This window comes from Hordeum vulgare, chromosome 6H, assembly GCF_904849725.1.
Source record: "Hordeum vulgare subsp. vulgare chromosome 6H, MorexV3_pseudomolecules_assembly, whole genome shotgun sequence".
Lineage (NCBI taxonomy): Eukaryota > Viridiplantae > Streptophyta > Magnoliopsida > Poales > Poaceae > Hordeum > Hordeum vulgare.
In genome coordinates, this window is record NC_058523.1 from 232,562,050 (window position 1) to 232,572,870 (window position 10,821).

The 10,821-nt window shown below is 46.6% G+C and overlaps 1 pseudogene; it reads right to left on the minus strand.

Annotated features, from left to right (window-relative positions):
• Positions 1-10,600, minus strand: part of LOC123405333 — a 66,340-nt pseudogene extending 55,740 nt beyond the window's left edge.
• Positions 10,601-10,821: the final 221 nt, after the last annotated feature.

Here is a 10,821-nt window from a genome sequence, read left to right on the forward strand (position 1 = left end):
AACACGGGTTTGAGCTGTGAAACAATTTTTTCTGGAGGTGGAAGAAGAGGCTGGGAGCTGGAATGAGTGGAGGGGGTCCCTGTGGGCCCCACAAGCTTGCCCTCCGCCACCAAGGGGGTGGCGGTGGCAGGGCTTGTGGCCCACTGGTCTGGCCCCCATGCCAGCTCTCACGCCCAATGTTTTTCAAATATTCAAGAAAAAATCATACTAAATTTTCAGGACCATCGGAGAACTTTTATTTTCGAGGTATTTTTCTCCGGGACGCTAAAACATAAAACAGGAAAACTAACTAAATCTATCATCTTTCTTCTAAGCAACAGAAAATGAAAGCTCAAAACAGAGGTATGTGACTCTTTGATTCATCCATTTCATGGTCATCAAAAGAAATCCGTCAATGGGGTTGATCAAGTCCTCATGACAAAACCTTCTCGGATCGCAAGAGAGAATGGAGAATTTTCGAATAGCCACTAAGTCACCTCAATGGGGATATGTATCTCCCCAACAAGCAAATCATACTTCATCTGGACATGAGGAATAGGGCATTCAAAGCTCCCAATAAGAATCGATGAAGTCTTTTCGATAGCATTGATGCAATGTACTTGATATCGTTTCTTCGGAAAGTGCATTGTGTGCTCACTATCGTTGACATGGAAAGTGACATTGCCTTTGTTGCAATCTATAACAGCCCCTGCAGTGTTTAAAAAGGGTCTTCCGAGGATGACAGCCATGGCATCGTCCTCGGGAATATCCAAGATAACAAAGTCTGTTAAGATAGTGGTGTTAGCAACCACAACAAGCACATCCTCGCAAATGCTGATAGGGAAAGCAGTTGATTTGTCGGCCATCTGCAGAGAAATTTCAGTGGGTGTCAACTTATCCAATTCAAGTCTACGATAAAGAGAGAGCGGCATAACACTAACACCGGCTCCAAGGTCACATAAGGCAGTTCTTACGTAGTTTCCTTTAATGGAACAAGGTATAGTGGGCACTCCGGGGTCACCAAGTTTCTCAGGAGTTCCACCTTTGAAAGTGTAGTTGGCAAGCATGGTGGAGATCTCAAGATCTGGTATCTTCCGTTTATTAGTCACGATATCTTTCATGTTCTTGGCATACGGAGACATCTTGAGCATATCAGTTAACCGCATCTGCAGAAAGATGGGTCTTATCATCTCAACGAAGCGCTCAAAATCCTCATCATCCTTTTTATTGGATGGCTTAGGAGAAAAGGGCATAGATCTCTGAACCCATGGCTCCCTTTCTTTACCATGCTTCCTAGCAGTGAAGTCATTCTTATCGTATCTCTTAAGTTGTGGGTTAGCAGGATTAACCGTAGGTTCAATCTCCACATCCTCATCATTGCTATGTTGAGCATTATTATGAACATCACTGTCCATATTGTCACCAGGTTCATGTTCATCGCCAAATTGTGTTTCTGCATCAGACGCACAAATATCATTAGGTTCTTCAGGTGTGACAGTATTTGGTGAACTGGCATGCAGGTTTCTATCATCCTTCTCCTTCTCCTTAGGATGACTGGATGTATCAGCATTGATTCCTTGAGAATCTTGATCAATTCTCTTAGGATGACTTTCAGGATACAAAGGTTCCTGAGTCATTTTGCCTCCTCTAGTAATGACTCTAACAGAGTTGTCATTTAATTCATTGAGCAAGTCATTCTAAGCTTTAAGTACTTGTTCTACCTGAGTAGTAATCATAGAGGCATGTTTACTCAGAAGCTTTAGATCATTGACATTTCTGTCTACACAAGCACTTAAATGGCTAAGCATACGAGTGCTTTGTTCCAAATGTTTGCTAACATAATCATTGAAACTCTGTTGTTTGGCAACAAAGTTGTCAAATTCATCAAAGCATAGGCTAGCAGGTTTGTCAAAAAGAATATCACTCTCATCAAACCTACGCACAGAATTCACTTCTACTAGGTGTATCGGGTTATCGAGACCATGGATCTCTTCGATAGGTGGTAGATTTTTGACATCTTCAGATCTAATGCCTTTCTCTTGCATAGATTTCTTTGCTTCTTGCATATCTTTGGGACTAAGGAATAGAATACCTCTTTTCTTCGGAGTTGGCTTAGGAGGTGGTTCAGGAATAGTCCAAGCATTATCGTTGATCAAGATGTTATTCAGTAGGGTCTCAGCTTGTTCTACAGTTCGTTCCCTAAAAACATAACCGACACAACTATCTAGGTGGTCTCTAGAGGCATCGGTAAGTCCATTATAGAGGATATCAAGTATCTCGTTATTCTTAAGAGGGTGATCAGGCAAAGCATTTTGTAGCTGGACGAGCCTCCCCCAAGCTTGTGGGAGACTCTCTTCTTGGAGTTGAGCAAAGTTGTATATTTCCTGCAAGGCAGCTTGCTTCTTATGGGCAGGGAAATATTTCTCACAGAAGTAATAGACCATATCCTAGGGACTACTCACACATCCAGGAGCAAGAGAGGTGAACCAGGCCTTGGCGTCATCCTTTAGAGAGAAAGGAAACAGCTTAAGGATATAGTACTCGCGGATCTTCTCCTCATTAGTGAAAAGGGTGGCTATATCGTGTAGTTTGGCAAGATGGGCTACGACCGTCTCAGACTTATAACCGTGAAAAGGATCAGATTCGACTAGAGAGATTATCTCAGGATCGACAGAGAATTCATAATCCTTATCGGTGATAAAGATAGGTGAAGTGGCAAACTTCGGGTCGTATTTCATCCTAGCTTTCAGAGATTTTTCCTTCCACTTGAGAAGTAATTTCTCAGTGTCATAGGCATCCTTACACGGAAGAAAATCCTCAGCTATCTCTCCCTCCATAACGTAACCCTCAGGTATATCAGGCAATTCATATCTAGGAGAGCTAGATCTAACAGGAGCAAAAGCAGGTTCTATCTCAATAGTATCAGCAGTATCAGAAGCATCACGAGCATTAGCAGTAACTCTAGCAATATGAGCATCAAGGAATACCCTGATGTCTACTACGCAACCTTCTCCTTGTAGACGTTGTTGGGCCTCCAAGTGCAGAGGGTTGTAGGACAGTAGCAATTTTCCCTCAAGTGGGTGACCTAAGGTTTATCAATGGTCTCTCTCAAGCAACCCTACAACCAAATAACAAAGAGTCTCTTGTGTCCCCAACACACCTAATACAATGGTAAGTTGTATAGGTGCACTAGTTCGGCGAAGAAATGGTGATACAAGTGCAATATGGATGGTAGTTATAGGTTTTTGTAATCTGAAATTACAAAAACAACAAGGTAACTAGTAACAAAAGTGAGCACGAACGGTATTGCAATGCGTGGAAACAAGGCCTAGGGTTCATACTTTCACTAGTGAAGTTCTCTCAACAATGATAACATAATTGGATCATATAACTAGCCCTCAACATGCAACAAAGAGTCACTCCAAAGTCACTAATAGCGGGGAACAAACGAAGAGATTATTGTCGGGTACGAAACCACCACAAAGTTATTCTTTCTGATCGATCTATTCAAGAGTCCGTAGTAAAATAACACGAAGCTATTCTTTCCGTTTGATCCATCATAGAGTTCGTACTAGAATAACACCTTAAGATACATATCAACCAAGACCCTAATGTCACCTAGATACTCCATTGTCACCTCAAGTATCCGTGGGCATGATTATACGATATGCATCACATAATCTCAGAATCATCTATTCAACCAACACATAGAACTTCAAAGAGTGCCCCAAAGTTTCTACCAGAGAGTCAAAATGTGTGCCAACCCCTGTGCATAGGTTCCCAATGTCACGAACCCGCAAGTTGATCACCAAAACATACATCAAGTACTCACATGAATCCACGTGTGCCAACCCATATGCATAGGTTCCCAATTGTCACAAACCCACAAGTTGATCACAACAGATAGACTCGTGCAAGACATACATCAAGTGTTCTCAAAGACTCAATCCGATAAGATAACTCCAAAGGGGAAACTCAATTCATTACAAGAGGGAGAGGAGGAAGAACATCATAAGATCCAACTATAGTAGCAAAGCCCATGGTACATCGAGATCAAGACATCTCAAGAACACGAGAGAGAGAGAGATCAAACACATAGCTACTGGTACATACCCTCAGCCCCGAGGGAGAACTACTCTCTCCTCGTCATGGAGATCGCCAGGATGAAGAAGATGGCCATCGGAGATGGATTCCCCCTCCGGCAGGGTGCCAGAACGGGCTCCAGATTGGTTTTTGGTGGCTATAGAGGCTTGCGGCGGCGGAACTCCCGATCTAGGTTTCTTTCTGGGTTTTTTTGAATTTATAGGAATTTATGGCGGTGGAATTGCGTCAGTTGGGCCCACGAGGAGGTCACAAGCCTGCGCGCCACCACCGGGGGGGGGGGGTGGCGGCGTGAGGGCTTGTGATTCCCTCGTTGCCCATCTGGCCTTCTCCCACAGCTTCGGGGGTCTCTTTTGGTCCAAAAAAATCATCGTAAAGTTTCATTCCATTTGGACTCCGTCTGAAAATGTGCCAAAAACACAGAAAAAACAGAAATTCGCACTTGGCACTGAGTTAATAGGTTAGTCCCAAAAAAGATATAAAATAGCATATTCATGCATATAAAACATCCAAAGTTGACAAGATAATAGCATGGAACCATCCAAAATTATAGATACGTTGGAGACGTATCATACCCCTAGTGGAACATCAGGCAAAGTAGTATCTCTAGCAGTATCAAGCATAGCATCATCAGGCAAAATAGCATCTCTAGCAGTATCAGGCATAGCATCTCTAGCAGTATCAGGCATAGCATCATCAGGCATAGTATCAAGCATAGCATCTCTAGCAGTAGCATCATAAGCATCATCAAGCACATGCGACATATCAAGATTTCTAGCAGGAGGTGATGTCGCAAACTTACTCATAACTGAAGGTGAATCAAGTGCAGAGCTAGATGGCAATTCCTTACCTCCCCTCGTAGTTGAGGGCAAGACTTTGGTTTTCGGATCCTTCAGATTCTTCATAGTGATCAACAGATATATATATCCCAAGTGACTCAAAGAATATAGCAATACCTCCCCGGCAACGGCGCTAGAAAAATGTTGACTCCGTAACAGCAGACCTTCCCTTGCAACGACACCAGAAGAATGCTGCTAGCACTCTCCGGCAATCGAAACTAGAAGAATGTTGTTGACGGCCCACCACCGCGGGGGATCGTAGCAGCTTTCGAGGGTAGAGTATTCAACCCAAATTTGTTGGTTCGCTAGACAGGAGGTGAGAGGATACTCTCGAGTATTAGCAGCTGAATTTATCAGATTCAACCACACCTAAAAGATTAGTATCTGCAAGCAAAGTAGTAACAGCAAAGTAGTATGATAACAACGGTGTCAGAAACGATCTGTTGACGGCAGAGTATTCCTAACTGTCGTATCAATGGCGCCAAGTTGCCTCGTTGACGGAAATTGTCAATTCCCATCAACGACAAGTGAATCAAGATTGTAGCGGGTAGCAGCAGTGTAACGAGCAATATCAGCGGCAACGAAAAGTAGTAGTGACAACAGTAGCAAGTAGCAACAGTAGCAGCAGGACAAGTAACAGCAGCGGTAGGACAAACTCGTAGGCAATGGGTCGGTGATTTGTTTGGATGATACTCGTCATGCAACAGTTATAACACGGAGAGATATGTGGCTAGCTCTCGTTCGTCAATGTGATGTAGGCATGCATTCCGTGTGTCGTCATACATGCTTAGGGAAAAGAACTTGCATGACATCTATTGTCCATCCCTCCCGTGGTAGCGGGGTCCAAAAGGAAACTACGGGATATTAAGGTTCTCCTTTTAATAAAGAACCGGACAAACGCATTAGCACTTGGTGAACACATGAACTCCTCAAACTATGGTCACCACCGGGAGTGGTTCCGGTTATTGTCACTCCGGGGTTGCCGGATCATAACACATAGTAGGTAACTACAACTTGCAAGATCGGATCAAAACACACATATATTGGTGACAACATAAGAATTTCAGATCTGAAATCATGGCACTCGGGCCCTAGTGACAAATATTAAGCATGGCAAAGTACTAGCAACATCAATCTCAGAACATAGTGGATACTAGGGATCAATCCCCATCAAAACTAACTCGATTACATGATAGACCTCATCCTACTCATCACCGCCCAGCGAGCCTACGAATAGATTACTGACGAACGACGAAGAGCTTCATGGAATTGGAGAGGGGAGAAGGTTGATGATGACGATGGCGACGATTTCCCCTCTCCGGAGCCCAAAACAGACTCCAGATCTGCCCTCCAGATGAAGAACTGGTTGTGGCGGCGCCTCCGTATCGCAAACGCGACGAAATCTTCCCTTTTTATTTTTTCTGGGACGAAAGTGAACTTATAGAGCAAATCATGCAAATTAGAGTCCAAAACAAGGGCAAAAGAGTTTGGAAAAGTAGATACCATGGAGACGTATCAGGAAGGCAGTTGATTTGTCGGCCATTTGCAGAGAGATTTCAGTGGGTGTCAACTTATCCAGTTCAAGTCTACGATAAAGAGAGAGAGGCATAACACTAACACCGGCTCCAACGTCGCATAAAGCAGTTCTAACGTAGTTACCTTTAATGGAGCAAGGTATAGTGGGCACTCCGGGATCACCTAGTTTCTTAGGAGTTCCACCCTTGAAGGTATAGTTAGCAAGCATGGTGGAAATATCAACCTCAGGTATCCTCCTCTTATTAGTAACAATATCCTTCATGTACTTAGCATACGGAGACATTTTGAGCATATCTGTCAAACGCATTTGCAGAAAGACAGGTCTAATCATTTCAACAAAGCGCTCAAAATCCTCATCAACCTTTTTCTTGGATGGTTTGGGAGGAAAGGGCATGGGTTTCTGAACCCATGGTTCCTGTCGGGGATATACCCCGCAGTGTAACCCGGCTTGGGGTATGACCCGCCAAGGACTTGGCGACTCACCGGCGACTCAGCAGTGACCTGGCGGGCGACTCATACTTGTCCCCACAGGCGACTGAGATAAATGACGAAGGCCCAAGGCCCGACGTACACCCTGGCATAAGGCGACTCATAGAGAGGCCAGGAGGGCCGACTCACATAGAATTCGCAAGAAGAGGAGAGACTCCCTCACAAAGGAAACAAGACCCGGATTAGGATTCAAGAGAGACTAGTCATATTCCTACTCCTAGTAGGACTCTACATGTAAACCTACCCCTTCCACCTATATAAGGAGGGGTAAGGCGCGCCAAGAGGGGGGGGATCCACAATTTAGGTCTAGACAAGACAAATCATGAGACAGACCAGACACCCACGAGATTAGAGGTGGCGAGTGTGCACCCTTGTAATTGAGATCATCTTCATCAATGAAGCACAAGCAGGACGTAGGCTTTTACCTCCATCGGAGGGGCCGAACCTGGGTAAACTCGTGTCTCTCGATTCCGACCAACCCCTTCAAGCCGCCACATGGTTGCGATGGCCTCACACCTAAGTTCTCTCACGAGGACATCTGCCGTGACAAAACCACGACAGTTGGCGCCCACCGTGGGGCAGATCGTACGGTGGTATTGTGTTCTTGGAGGGAATTCTTCACGGATCGAGAAACTCGAGATTGATTGGATGGAGAAAATCCAGAAAGTTAATTGTTCAACGATCAAAATTGTGACTATCAGCTCGAGATTTGGGATAAGAGATATTAGGGTTATCGCGCGCTGCCGCCGCGCATAGATGATTCGTCGATTCCGACTGAAGATTGTTTTCCGCTGCTGCAGCCGCTTTTTACGTCACCCCGTGGGGACCACTTGGCGGGTTGTGGAATCCGGAAACATATCAATCGCCGAGACTGAAAGGAATCAAGTCTACTTATTTTGCCTTTTAAGCGGCTGCGGTGCGCTGGTCGCCAAAAATCATCGTTGAAACTGTGAGACCATGACCCAGGCTTCAAGGCCCGAAGCTGCTGCGGTGCTACTATTACCTCACGTCATGACAAAGCATCAAATCGTATTGGTTTAAGTGCTAATAGACAGGCGCTGGAAAAATCGGGTACATTAACCGGTTGAGAACAGAACCCAAGGAATAATCAGATCGGCAAGACAACGCCATATTTTAAAATCAGATCAGCAAGTCATTATCCAGAAGGGAGAGCTAGCAACATGCGTGAGGGACTCAAGTTGTATTTGATGGATAAATAATAATACTGGGAGTACTGCTTCATATTACTACAAGAGCATCCGTGAGCTACTATTGTTTTCCTGGTCATCCATGAAGGGATTCATCAAGCCGGACGCGTCATGGAAACGGTAGCACATGTAAACATAGACACGGAGGAGGATCCTGGACACGAAATCAACAAGGAACGGCCCGTCTCGGAAACTAGAAGTGGCGACCGGCCTCCATCTCCGTCTCGCCTGGTGCAGGCCATCGACCGCGGCCTAACCTGGTCCAGAGACGTCGCCTCGCCCAATGCCTCCTCGTGAGCTGCTGACGCGCCAGCTCCGCCTCGCCGCCCGCTTTGCCGCGCCCAAGCACTTCCGTGCACAGCTCCGCCTCGCCAGTGTCTTCCTTTATTCACCCCGCCAAACACCATCCTCTCCGCCTTGGCCGCGCCTACTTTGGCCATGCCGCGCTTGCCGCCGCCATAGCCCTGCAGAATCGCTAGGTTGCTAGCAGAAAGATAAAGGAGCAGCAGAGGAGCATCAGTTCATAAGTTTACGTGATCGACGCTCACATGGAAGCAAGCACGCAGTTTGCATCTAGTGAATCAATGTTTCCAATTAAAGAGAGACTAACACTAGGATGATTGCCCTGTTGGGCTGAAGTTGCACGAGCCCGAGTCGTCGAGGCAGCCGATGCAAACTGATGAGAAGCAAAGCAGCAGAGTCCTCGTGAAGACCAAACTAGATATATACCAACGATCAACGTACTAGTACTCCAACCAGTACTCGTTACGTTAGGAAGCTACTATAATCCAAGGAAAAAGGAGGAAAGAGAGATCATGTGGAGAAGAGAAAGCAGCTTGTTTTGTCAGAAAAGGAAAAGGATGGCTGCTCTTGCGCAGCAAGCTCCTGGACAGCTACACACCAGGGCTCCTAAATGCACAAGACTTAGACCGGTTGCTAGACTCCAAGCTGACGAAGTGCACTCGACGATCCCTGTACACAGAATCCAGGGAGACTGATGCTCTGTCCACCGCTGCAACTCAAAGTATGCAGAATAAATACGTATACATGCTCGATCAGTAGAAGAATAAAATTTCCAAGACCGACTAGTAGACACGTAAAGTCACCGGATGGCACATGGTGGCAGTCCTTGCATGGCGTACTGTGCTGAAAAGAGGTCACGTATGAGATCAAGCCATCAGATAGGTCGCACCTTCTGTTTCTCCTCGAGCCACCTCGCCTGGGCTTGACAATGCCCTCCGCAACTGTACCTTGTTTCCGTTTCCGCCCGCCTTTTGCTCTAGCTAATCCCCGTCCGCACCACGAGCCGCCTCTGCGCTTCATCTGCGGAGACAGGTCGGGCCTTCGAGCCGCCGTTGCCGATAGCGGTCTAGACACAAGGTTTAGTTTTTGTGACAAGGCCAACAGCGACTGGAGCTTTCTTACCGGGACAAGTACAACTGCTGTGTCGGCGTCGGCGTGGATGCTGACTCACTTTCCCTCCGACGGTGCACCACATCGAGGAGTTGAGGATCACCGGTGGGGACTCTGGATGCCACTTGCCTTTGATGCACCTCGAGGCTGTTATACTTCTGAAAAAACTAATGCCACAAAAGCCCAACACAAATCCGGTTGCTATGTTGCTGCTGTTTACCAACAATCAGAACAAAAGTGCACAAACTGACTAGGATGGTACACTGGATATTTAAAATATGGTCGCTGCAACCATTGCTCTTCCCGGCTGGATTCCACCGAATCAAGACATCAAATCATCTGCTCATCCCAGGGCAGAGACAAAGGGAGATTACATCGGTTTTGAGGAGACACCAGATCAACCGAAGTTGGACATATATTTGTTTCTGTCTGTACTACATCAAGCATTATCAAGCACCAGCGTTTGTATTCTTACAACAAAAATCAGGTGATATTCATCCAATTTATTGTAAAAGCATACATTAATTTCCTTGAGAACTATTACTTTTCCTGTAATATTTTTACAGGATACTTATTTGTTGAAAAAAGGAGTTATACCGCGGCTATGGAGTTTGCGCCAATATGACTATGTTCGCACCGGTTTACAACGCAGTGATCAAACTTGTCATCACCGTCGGTTTACAATGACGTGGCTAACTCTCACGTCGGCACAATCAAGACGACTTACAATGACGCGGCCAACTCTCACATCCGCGCAACCAAGACGGCTTGCAATGGCGCGAGCAATTCTCGAACCGTGCCAAAACGCCAGACTCGCCTCTCCCACTGGTGCCACTCTAGGTCGTTTCGTTTGACCTCGACTTTGAGTCACCTGGCCTCCACTTTCGCCTTGCCTTGCTGTTGTGCCGCAACCCGCCGCGTCGGTTCCACTTCATCTTGCCGCTACATCGCGACCCGCCGCGTCGGCTCCAGCTCTCCTTGCTGTTGTGCCGCGACCCGCCGCGTCGGCTCTACCTCCGCCTCCGCTGTGCCCATGCGAGTCGCCGCCACCGTCGCCCCAGCCGGCTTTGCCGCCGCCCGCTCCCAGCGCCTCGCCCTGGTCGGCTCTGCTTCGCCTCGTGTGCACGCGCCACTTCAGCCGCCCTCGCGCGCGCCTACGCTGGCTCGACCACCATGGCCTGTCGCTGCATCAATTCCTACCTGACTCCATTTGTGGCGGGTCAAACATACTAGCCGTATCAAGGAGAACAAATATC